General features: G+C 34.1%; 1 long non-coding RNA gene across 1 annotated transcript; it reads right to left on the reverse strand.

Moving 5' to 3' along the window:
- Nucleotides 1-4,457: 4,457 nt before the first annotated feature.
- On the reverse strand, nt 4,458-8,607 carry LOC132743757 (uncharacterized). The gene is made up of 2 exons (XR_009627615.1): nt 8,210-8,607; nt 4,458-5,836 (listed from the first exon to the last, which is right to left on the reverse strand). It is a non-coding gene; the product is annotated as an uncharacterized LOC132743757 (long non-coding RNA).
- Between the last annotated feature and the right edge of the window lie 4,419 nt (nt 8,608-13,026).

The following is a 13,026-nucleotide window of genomic DNA, read 5'->3' on the forward strand; positions in this document are numbered from 1 at the left end:
TTATGAATAAAAATAAAATGGCTTTGGAACTTATAGTTATGTTTCATAGTCATTCATAACTCTTGCTGACTGACTTCATTGCATAAATATAAGTTTAAGGTAAATGCAAACAAAACATTGATTAATATTATACCTCATTTGCATATGCTCTTCTATATTTAATATGACGTCATCCGGTCCATAAACCGCATACAGACCGGGGGCGGTCCATAATTCTTATGAAGACCGTTTAAACGTAACTTTCAAGACGTGCGAATTACACGACGACACAAACAGACGATACCAGGCGATTCGCCTTTTTTTATCAGAGACATAAATGTATTACATGTTGATCAAAAGTCATGATTTGTCTTAAATTTAATTTTAAATTTTATTTATACAGCTTGTGAAATTCTTAAAGTCCGGGTTTTTTTCCTAGTAACATTAAATATTTAATTTGATTAACAAAAATGGAATGTTAAAAGAAGAGAATGACTTTTTGCTGCATCGCTTGAAAATAATAAAACAAAATCCTACTAGGGTTTGAGATATTTCACACACTGAACAAGTAAAATTATTAATTGAAAGCAAATAATAGTAAAATGACAGCACAAAACAAATGGATGAAAGGATTTAAATTCGGTATAATATAACAAATAAAACATGGGCTTGAGGGCAAAATGCAAATTTACGGACTGGTTGGTCAGACCTCGGAAGGAATATGGCCCTCAGCTGCGCTTCGGGCCATATACCTTCCTCAGTCTGACCAACCAGTCCGTAAACTTGCATATTGCCCTCAAGCCCATGTTTTATTTGTTAACTATTGACAACATTTTGATAATGTCATAAATGTACATAATCATTCAAAACTATTTGCTAAGTATATTATTATAGATTATAGAGAGAACGTGATACCGTATTCAGTAAATTTCATCACGTCAAGTCATTTAACTTGGATACATTTTAGGTTCTACAAAACCAAATTTGTTTCTGCTATAAACAATTAAAATATTCTTTCTTATGTAAGATACATAAGATACAGTGAGATGACACTTTACATTTTTTTCTAATTAAAACAAAATATAAAGGTTGTCAATATACATAACTGTGTTAAACAATCTTTTTCTGGAGTAATCTCCCCTTCATTTAGTAACTGGATCACAGGTGAACATGCCACTTATTTGCAACTGTATTTAACTGTCTAACTTCTCAAATTTAGCAATTTCATGTAAATACATGTACATTGTATTTGGATATCTGTTTGAAAATAAAGCAGAACAAGTCCTTTGTGTAAGTTTAACAACCATTGTAAATACTGAATCTTATATTTCTTAATTTCTCGTTTGTTTCACAATATGTACATGTATAAATGTGCTTTAATAGAAGATTTAATCTACAAATTTAATTTGTATAAGTTAAACATCATTGTATTTAATATTTCAATATCAAATCTTATTAATATATATGTGCTGATAAAGCAAATACCTTCAACATTTTATCTATAACACGTCTTACGATAGTTCATGCTCTAGTTAATACGAAATACCCGTATGTACTATATCACAAGAGGAAGTTAATTTGTTGAACTTTATTTTCTGAAAATTGCGAGTGAACACTTTATTTAACTAACAATTTGAAGAAAAATATGAGAAGTGTTTTAAGTTATATGTTTTAACGGATAACTTTAATGTATATTATGCTCATAAAGCAGGACAATAAAGCAGGACAACATACAAGGTTATAAAATCGAAACAAGAATCAAGTTATTACACGAATTATTGTCACATGTAAAGTTCGTCAGTATGGCGGTTTCTGGAAGAAAAGCAGTGGCACCAATCACAGGTTGGTTTGATAGTGATAAAAATCATTTTTGTGATCCGTGTAAAACTGATGGTCAAAGTGTAAAAGCACGAGGATATTGTGAAGATTGCCAGGAATATTTATGCAGCTCGTGCTTTTCTTCTCATAGGAAAACAAAGGCGTCAAAACATCATAAATTACACGAACGATCCGACGCTACAAATACATCTATATTAGATGATAAATGCCCATTTCATGACATCGAAATTGTCAAGTTTTTCTGTCCTAGGCACACAGAACTAGGATGTCATGATTGTATGGTACTTAAGCATAGAACATGTGAACTTGATTATATCCCTGACACATGTAAAGGTATAGGTGACAGTAAAGAGTACGATGACACGTTGAAAATGCTGGAGTTAAAGTTACAAGCAACAAAAAATTTAGACAGAGAAATTTCTGACAAAAATACGGAAGCAGATGATTGTTTAACTCAAGCGCTTAAAGATATTGACGACTTTGAGTACCTACTCATCAACCGTATAAAAGAAATGAAAGCTAAAGCTGTTGAAAATGCAAAACAAATGAATGAATCAAACAAAAGGACATTAAAGACAGCGCATGTAGAATGCAGTAAAGTTTCCTCAGAAATGAAACAACTTCAAGCCAGTCTAAGAGACAACAAAACATCCGGGAAGGAAAGGGAAATATTCATAGCTGTAAAGAAAGCTAAATCTCTAGCCGATGATGAAAAGAACACTGAAGTTTTAACAGTACTAAGGAAACTTAAAACAACATGCACCTTCAAACGGAAGGAAGAGATAGAAACTGCTTTATTTAAGAACACTTTATTTGGGACATTGGACACGACTCGTTTTGTAAGCTCCTTACAGCATTTAAGGGACATTAAAATAAAAACTTTATCAGATGTAAATAAATGCTCCATAGCAGGATGCTCATTTATTCCACCAGATAAAGTTTTACTTGCAGATGAAATGAGCTACAAACTTAAACTGTTTGATATCAACAATGACCGTTTGATAAAAGAAAGACAGGAACCGGGAGGCCCACGTGGCGTTGGTCTAATGTCTCAAGATGAAGTAGCTGTTGCGATGAAAAATATGAAAGCAGTTCAAATTTTCAAGACTTATGATGACCTATCCCTAGTTCGAACTGTCCAACTAGATAGAACGTGTTATAATGTCACATATAACCAAGGAATGCTGTATGTTGTTTGTTGGGATCCACACAGTGTGTTAGTATTAGATCTTAATGGAACAGTGCAGACAGAAATTCCACTGAAAACATCTACCATTGACTTGACTTTTCCAGTTGGTATTGCTGTAAGTGCAGACTCTAAATATGTATATGTAAGTGACAGATATTTACTTAACAATAACATTGTACGCCTCACAACCAATGGAAATGTAGCAAGTATTTACAATGACAAGAAAATCAAATCATCTTCTGGGATAATCAGTCTGGAGGATGGATCACTTCTTGTCTGTTGCTGTAACAGCAATACTGTATACAGAATTTCTGAAGATTTCAAGACAGGATTTAAAGTTCTCAATGATATAGCATCACCAAGACGTATATGTATAGATAATAACGGTGATAAAATGTACATTGGTTGTGACAATGACACATTGAAAGTGTGTAAAGTGGTTTATCAGAAATAAGAAAGAAATGATGATGATGATAACGTGATGATAACGTTGATTATAAGGATAACGTGATAGTTGATGATCTAACGCTAGTTATACAATTTTAACATTTTTGTCAGAAATAGATGAAGAAATGTTAAATATGAGGCTATGATAGTTAAAGCAATATCAGTGGGAAGAGATATTTTATATTCGGAGAGTGGGGGAATGCAATAAATATTACCAAGTCTAAAAAGAAAGGAAAAAGAAAAATGTACATAATTTCACATAATATGCACATGTATATAAAATAAATATCTATTTTAATGGCACGTATATTCATTTTGATAGACGTTTTTCTTGTATGTTAATTTCAATATCACGCAATCCTTACTGTTGATTAAGTCACGTTCTTCAAATTTGATGAATAATATTAACATTGAAGTTTCTTAGCCGACAAAAAGGAAGAAGTCCCACATTTTAGTTATTTTGATCCATTAGATGTCATTACATTCTATATACAAAGCTTAACATATGTTCTTACTTAAAAACTAGAAAACATCTTATCAATTCAAGGCATTCATTTACACCCTACACGTGCACGCGCGCACATACACGCATATTTGTAAATGACTTGTCAATAAAGATAATTATTGTCGCAATAAATTATAGATTTCTTATTAGTTATTCTTTTTAATACATAAATGATTATTTGTTAATGGGAGATAACTTTCTTTAAATCATATTTAAATATAATAGTTATTTACTCCCCTTTTGAATAACAGATATTTACATTTGTTTTAGCAGAAACACCCCTTGATGTCGCCCCAGCCAGTGTTATACCCTCGTAACTAACTCGTTTCATATACTATAACTATTACATAGAAGATATAGTGAAAGTAATTTTGTTATAAGAGCCGCCATATTAGATTTTCTCAAATAATGACATCACAGTGGAAACACCCTGTCACATGATACGTCACATGAAACAAGTTGAAAAATCAAATACTTCAAATATAACTGAATACTCACTAGTGTACATAATTTTTAATCAAATGTTTTACAATTTAAGACATTAGTATTTATACAAAAAAATGATACGCATATTATATTTATATAACATACAATGTTAAATATTAAATGAATAGAATCGAAAAACAGCAACAACAACAATATTGAGCTGAGCATATAATCTCGAATTTCCTGCCAACGACGATTTTTTTAAAATATAGAAATGCTCAAATTCATTCTTATCATATATGGCTTTTAGATAATATTTCTTAACTGGAATAGATGAAAACCCTTTTGATCTATATTTTTATCAAATAATAAAATAAAAAGATCAATTACAAATACGTTTTTGATATCAACATGTACGACGTTGACTTCGAAGGTCAATTTACCTAAGGAATTTCATTACATCCATTTCTACACCGTCATTTTACAACACAAGGGACAAATAGTTATCACCATTAAAGTTGACTATTTCAATACTTTATACGCGAAGAGCATTTGCATGGGATATTTTCAGAAAATTTCGAAGTAAGTTTTTGTTAAATAAAAACAATCCTAACTGATACGTGATATTGTTGTGCTGTTTTTATCAAACACTTTTTTACAATGTACGCGTTCGTTGTAAATGTACATATACATTACAAAAGGTAAATACTTTAGATAAAATATTTTGAACGCGTAAAACATGATAAAATGGTCAAATAATGATTATTATTAGTGAAGTAATCAATAAGCTATAAAACGAGTTTGATATATGTTTCAAAAAATGACACTAGATCATAGCCGACAATTTACATAATCAGACAGAATATCAAAAGTCAACATACATGACACTGTAAAATATAACTGGTTTTACAATTATTATGATACAATTTTTATTCATCATATAAACTCTTTACATAATTAAGATAAAATTTTGCCAATTGAAATATCATAATTCGTTGAACTTCCACTCAATACACCCATACCAAGCACACTTTCTCTGTCAGGTGCTGTTATATGAATCATCACGCAATACATCAAAACGTCGGCTTGAATTTTATAAAATATCCCAGTGCATACATCATAACAAAACAAAACAAGATTTTTAATCAGCAGTCTCAATATATTTAAAAAAGTTTTAGCGTAAATTGAAAATGGGCGGGGCTGAGGTAACCATTATTTTTGTCCGGCGCTTATCACGTGATTTCATGGTTACGTTCAAAGAGTTATTTACACGGATTGCCCGAGCGACATTTCTCACAAAGTGCCGACATATGTGGTTTATTTGGGTCGGTATGACGGGTCTTGTCACACTTGCATGTTCTAGCAACTTCCCCACAACGAGAGCACATTGTCTCCTCCACTCTATATGGCTGGCACATGACCTTACATTTCTTGCACTCTTGTCCCCAGTACTAGAAAACAAAATTAGGAAAATGTGAGGACAATAAATATATTTTTGTTGCCATAGAAAAATGTTTCACATGTGCCGCACCAAATACTGGATGTGCCGCACCAAATACTGGATGTGCCGCACCAAAAACTGGATGTACCACACCAAATACTGGACGTACCGCACCAAATACTAGATGTACCACACCAAATACTAGATGTGCCGTACCGCAAAATACTGGATGTGCCACACCAAATACTGGATGTACCGCACCAAATACTGGATGTACCGCACCAAATACTGGATGTGCCGCGCACCAAATACTGGATGTGTGCCACCAAATACTGGACGTACCACACCAAATACTGGATGTGCCGCACCAAATACTGGATGTGCCACACCAAAGTACTGGACGTCACACCAAATATGGATGTGCCGTACCGCACCAAATACTGGATGCCGTACCGCACCAAATACTGGATGTGCCGCACCAAATACTGGATGTATCGCACCAAATATTGGATGTGCCGCACCAAATACTGGATGTGCCGTACCGCACCAAATACTGGATGTGCCGCACCAAATACTGGATGTGCCGCACCAAATACTGGATGTGCCGCACCAAATACTGGATGTGCCGCACCAAATACTGGATGTACCGCACCAAATACTGGATGTGCCACACCAAATACTGATGTGCCGCACCAAATACTGGATGTACCGTACCAAATACTGGATGTACCACGCCAAATACTGGACGTACCACACCAAATACTGGATGTGCCACACCAAATACTGGGTGTACCACAACAAATACTGGATGTACCACACCAAATACTGGATGTGCCACACCAAATACTGGATGTGCCACGCCAAAAACTGGATGTGCCACACCAAAATACTGGATGTGCCACACCAAATACTGGATGTACCGCACCAAATACTGGACGTACCACACCAAATACTGGATGTGCCGCACAAATACTGGATGTACCGCACCAAATACTGGATGTGCCTCATCAAATACTGGATGTGCCGCACCAAATACTGGATGTGCCGTACCGCACCAAATACTGGATATGCCGCACCAAATACTGAATGTGCCCGCACCAAATACTGGATGTGCCGCACCAAGTACTGGATGTGCCGCACCAAATACTGGATGTGCCGCACCAAATACTGGACGTACCGCACCAAATACTGGATGTGCCGCACCAAATACTGGATGTGCCGTACCAAATACTGGATGTGCCACACCAAATACTGGATGTACCGCACCAAATACTGGATGTGCCGCACCAAATACTGGATGTACCGTACCAAATACTGGATGTGCCGCACCAAATACTGGACGTACCGCAACAAATACTGGATGTGCCGTACCGCACCAAATACTGGATGTGCCGCACCAAATACTGGATGTGCCGCACCAAATACTGGATGTGCCGTACCTGATACTGGATGTACCACACGTCAAATACTGGATGTGCCGTACCACACCAAATACTGGATGTGCCGTACCGCACCAAATACTGGATGTGCCGCACCAAATACTGAATGTGTACCACACCAAATACTGGATGTGCCACACCAAATACTGGATGTGTCACACCAAATACTGGATGTACCACACCAAATACTGGATGTACCACACCAAATACTGGATGTACCGTACCAAATACTGGATGTGCCGCACCAAATACTGGATGTACCTCAACAAATACTGGATGTGCCGTACCGCACCAAATACTGGATGTGCCGCACCAAATACTGGATGTACCGCACCAAATACTGGATGTGCCGCACCAAATACTGGACATACCGCAACAAATACTGGATGTGCCGTACCGCACCAAATACTGGATGTGTACCGCACCAAATACTGGATGTACCGCACCAAATACTGGATGTGCCACACCAAATACTGGATGTGCCGTACCTCACCAAATAGTGGATGTACCACAAACAAATTCTGGATGTGCCTTACCGCACCAAATACTGGATGTGCCGCACCAAATACTGGACGTACCACACCAAATACTGGATGTACCGCACCAAATATTGGATGTACCGCACCAAATACTGGACGTACCACAACAAATACTGGATGTTCCACAACAAATACTGGATGTTCCACACCAAATACTGGACGTACCACACCAAATACTGGACGTACCACACCAAATATTGGATGTACCGCACCAAATACTGGATGTGCCGCACCAAGTACTGGAACAACAGACGCCAAATTCCGTTTATCTATCGTTTTCTTGTTACAATATCACATACAAATAAGCAATACATTATTTAGTATTTCAAGCAATAACAGATATAGTTTGTATTCAAAATACATATAATGAGAATTCATTGAGGCTAAAACTAAAAATACAATTACCGTTGTTGCTCCAGGTCTTTGAAAAACCTTGGCACTTTCCCATTGGGACTTACAGTTGGAACATTCGAAAAATCCATACATTGTTAACCTTGCAAACAATCCTGACAAAAATCGAGTACTATTCGAATTCAATTATGCAGTGTTGTATTAATTAAAAACAATCATATCATTTTTTGATAACAACAGGAAGATTTTTTGATAGGTAAACAAATAACTATATAGTGATAGTATGCTCACCTATTACATGTAAACATATCAGCAGTAACTGCTTTTAATCTTATCATAGATTGACGTTATAAAAAGTAAACTCTTGAAAAAATTAAATGAAACAAGTAACAGCTATGTTTTGATTTGTGTCGTTACAAAACGCATTAACAAAGGGTAAGTAAATGAATAAGCCTTAGAAAGATTGATTCAAATATAGAAAAGGTTTAGATTTCTATTTCTTACACACATTTTGATTTCTATAAACATTCTAATTTGGTTTAGATAAAGATATTCTCATTTGGTTGAATAAGAATTTTTTTTTTCATGCTGTTGAATAAGAAATATCAGAAATAGTCTGGTTCGTTTAAGAGAGAAATAGTGTGATCTGTTTAAAAATGAAATATCTATGTTTGTTTCAATTAGAAATATTCTGATTTGTTGAATGAGAAATATTCTGATTTTGTTGAATGAGAAATATACTTGGCTGGATGAATGAGAAATGTTCTAATTGTGTAGGCTCATAGAAATTATTCTGATTTGAATGAAAGAGAAATATTCTAATTTGGTTGAATGAACTATTCTATTTGGCTGAATTATAAATATGAGAACTATTCTATTTGGATGAAAGAGGAATATTCTGGTTTGTTTAAATGAAATATATTGTGATTTGGTCGAATAAGAAATATTTTGACTGATGAATAAAAATATTCTGCTTTGGTCGAATGAGAAATATTCTGGTTTGTTCGAATGAGAAATATTCTCTGGTTTATTTGAATATTGTTATTTGGTTGAATTGGTAATAGTGTGACTTTGATAGATTTTAGTCTAAACATATTTCATTGTATATAATTTATATACATACATAAAATTTCACAATAATACACAAATAAACATAAATACATTAATGCAAATAAGAAAAAAGGGGTAGGGCCAAAAGTTATAACAACATTTTCGCCCACATGAATGAGAAATATTTTGGTGTGGTTGGATGAAAAATATTCTGAGCTGGTTAAATCAGAAAAAAATGTTATGATCCTCCGCTTTCAAATGCTTGTAATATTAAACACTTTTACTGTAGTTGAGTTACAATATGGTAATTTAGGCCCTTTCATTATTGATAATAACCGAGAAGTTCCGATTGTATGGTAATGATGATGTGATGTAAATGAAGTGTCTACGGAAATGTCCGAGTCATTGCGAAATTAAGTAGAAATTGAAAGTGAAACAGTGTGTAGGAGGTGTTATTTATTTCGACGAATTAGTTTTTATGACTATAGTTGTTATTGGTACGTGCAATTTCCCTGTGTACTCAAATACTACATTTTAGTCCTTGAAACTTACATGTTTATGTTTTACATAGACGACATTTCAAAGGAAATACGTATCATAGTCATAATTTCTAAAACTGGTGATACTATATTTGGGGGTTTTCGTAATTCCGACAGTGTATCCTTCTTTCGCTTTAATTTGTCTATCTCTTCACTGTTTATTTTATTCATTAATTCATTCGTTCGTTCGTTCGTTCGTTCGTTCGTTCGTTCGTTCGTTCATTCATTCATTCATTCATTTTGTATAATATTTATTTTCATTAGTTTTTATTGTTATTTATTTACTTATTTATTTATCTTAATTCAATTTAATCTATTTTTATCTATGGTGGGGGTGGGGTAATTTTTCATCAACAAAACGTGTTGACTAGCTTTTCAGTTTACTTCCTGGTAAACACATTTTCATTTTCCGATAATACAATGTATATACATACTTACATGTACGTAACGGACGGAAGTTGGTATAACTAGAGAGTAAAGAGAGAGTGAAATATCATAAATCTCTAATTAGTATATTGTTTGATATATGAGCCGCGTCACGACAAAACCAACATAATGGGTTTGCGACCATCATGGATCAAGACCAGCCTGCGCATCGGCGCATCTGATCAGGATCCATGCTGTTCGCTTACAAATCCTATAACAAGTAGAGAAACTGATAGCGAACAGTATGGATCCTGACCAGACTGCGCTGGTCTGGATTTATGATGGTCGCAAACCCATTATGTTGGTTTTGTCATGGCACGGCTCATATAATAAATTATGATAACTTGTTAATAATATGATGATTTGATTAAACTTTGATAAGCAATGGTTAATTGTATTTTCAAAGCAAAAACAATCATCGTCGGTGTGCTTCGAAAAGGCCCTATCTCAATTTTTGCGAAAATCGTTTTAGGTCATTTTCTTGACAAACAAACCATTGTGCGCATTGTGCGAAAACACCCGTTTAGATAGCCAATCGGAAAATGAATTTATTGCCATGTGAGAAAAAGACGTACAATTTTTGGATGAAAAATTTGTTCCGGGAAAATGCCCGATAATTTTTTGGAGTGAAATTAGAAAGTTAAAACGGAGGAAACGCGGGTTTTCTTATGAATGATTCAAAGATCAGGTATGCTTTTTCTATTTGACAGTGGAAATAATGATGTGTTTCGTATAGTATGTAGCAATATACTAAATAAAGCCATCAATACATTGGGCAAAGGGAATTTTACATACAACGCTTGTCGGCTAGGTGAAATTTTATGCTAAGAAAACTATTTTTAACTTGTTTTTCGTAAACTTTAGATTTTATTTTCATTCTTTACACCAAACTGTACCAAACTGATAAATCTGAGCTACATTAAAGCTGTTTAAATAACTTTTATATGTAATAGGGCGTTTTTGCATGCTCATTTTTTGGTGAGATTTGTCTTATAAGGCATTTTCTTATATATTTTGTAAGACAATATTTATGTTCCTAATATTCATACATTACTTTATTTAGACTTGTAGGAATTTATTTTCTCGGAGAAATAACATATAGTTTTCTTTAAAAAGATAATTTTTACATAAATAAATATACAACTACTAAATAAATAAATAAATAATTGTCTTAATACCACATAGATATGGAAACATTTATTTTTTAAGGATTCTCATAAAGATTATAATTAGAGTTATTAAAAGACAAAGCACGTACTGATCATCATCCGACTTAACTGGGATGTTATGTAAGATGGTTGCTACTTTAATTTTATAATCATTAAATTTTTTCTACCATTTCACTTTATTACAGGTGTCTGATGACCACCGTCATGATAAGTGTTCAATATTTAATTATTGGACTATTTGATTTGTAACAACTGCAAAGTGATGGCAATAACATGTAATCTATTTACAAAAGATGAGTACAACTTCTTGCAGAAATCATATTTTTTGAAAGACTTCAGCGGTCTCGTGTGGCTTAACCGGTGGGTAGGGCTTGCGGTTTTATCTTAAGTGTCTGCTGGGCTTCAGTCTAAATGCGACAAAGAAGGACAGTTGACTACACTACTTTTTCTTTCAAAGTCCAGTAAATGCCCAAGGTCGTCAATCTAGTGTAAACTCATTCGAAAAAGAGAAACCGGAAAATAATGTGAACAATGCAAAAAGTATCATGGTTTTTTGTTTAAACAATTTCCTGGAGAACATCTAGCCTGAAGACAATAAAGTAAATGAAATAATGTTGTTGTTACCAATACCAAAAATTGATACTTGGAAATTCTTAGTAAAGACTTGCAATCTAATATAATGTCAGGATATCACAGAAGCTTATACAATAAGGCCATGGTCAGATGTAGATGGGCGCAGTTCAAAGTCAAATTGAAGGGAAACTTAGAATCACACTTTTTCTCTTGTTAACTATGTTTGTTTGATTGGGTTTTACGTTACAACGACACAGTATAGGTCATATAATAATGGCAATGTCCCACCCAGCTTTACTGATGGAAGAAGACTTCAGTTGCCATTCCGTTCATTATTTTAGGCACGAACGGGCATCTAAGTAGAACCACAGACGTTCCTTAAGCTATCTCAGGATAGCTTCCTCACATGAAATAATCCAAAGTCTCTGTCAGGATTCGAACCCATAGTGGTGAGGGCAAGTGCTTTGAAGTCAACGGCCAGTGACGCTTGCTCGCCCGAGTTACCCTTATGAGGTTCAATAAAAAAGGCATGATTTCTTGAAGAACTTTACGATTTGGCGATTGTATTAAAGCATTAGACAGGGAAATACTTGTTAGAACAATATGACTTGGTGGTTTTGATGTGACACTTTTAGTATTTGCTAAATACCTTTTTGTTTGTCATGAAGCAGCATATTAATAACATGAATTTTTATTATATATAGAGAGTAATAATTAGATAAATGAGAAATAGCCCATTTTATGAAATGTTTTGTTTTCCATTGACCGTATATATATCTAGATTCATGCTTATTTTCACTAAAATTTCGAAATGTTCTTTTGAAATGTTAAATACTGTGAAGTGAACAACAAAAGAAGTACATGTAAAACAAAGTTCAAACAGCACTTTACATCCAGTTGAATGATCAAAAGTGAACAAAATCTGCAAAGATAACAGTCATGCAATAAAATTTTGTAATAAAAATTGTAAAACACGCATTAATCGACCAAAAACATAATTTTTTTACTTAAATCATAATACTTTTCTTCAAATCTTTTTACATTTATTAAATGTTTCGCTTATCTGAAGGCATGAAGCTCTTAGAACTTAAGAACTTGGTATTAGGATTGATGA

Source organism: Ruditapes philippinarum, unplaced genomic scaffold (assembly GCF_026571515.1).
Source record: "Ruditapes philippinarum isolate M1 unplaced genomic scaffold, ASM2657151v2 ctg2714_1_1_1_1, whole genome shotgun sequence".
Taxonomy (NCBI): domain Eukaryota; kingdom Metazoa; phylum Mollusca; class Bivalvia; order Venerida; family Veneridae; genus Ruditapes; species Ruditapes philippinarum.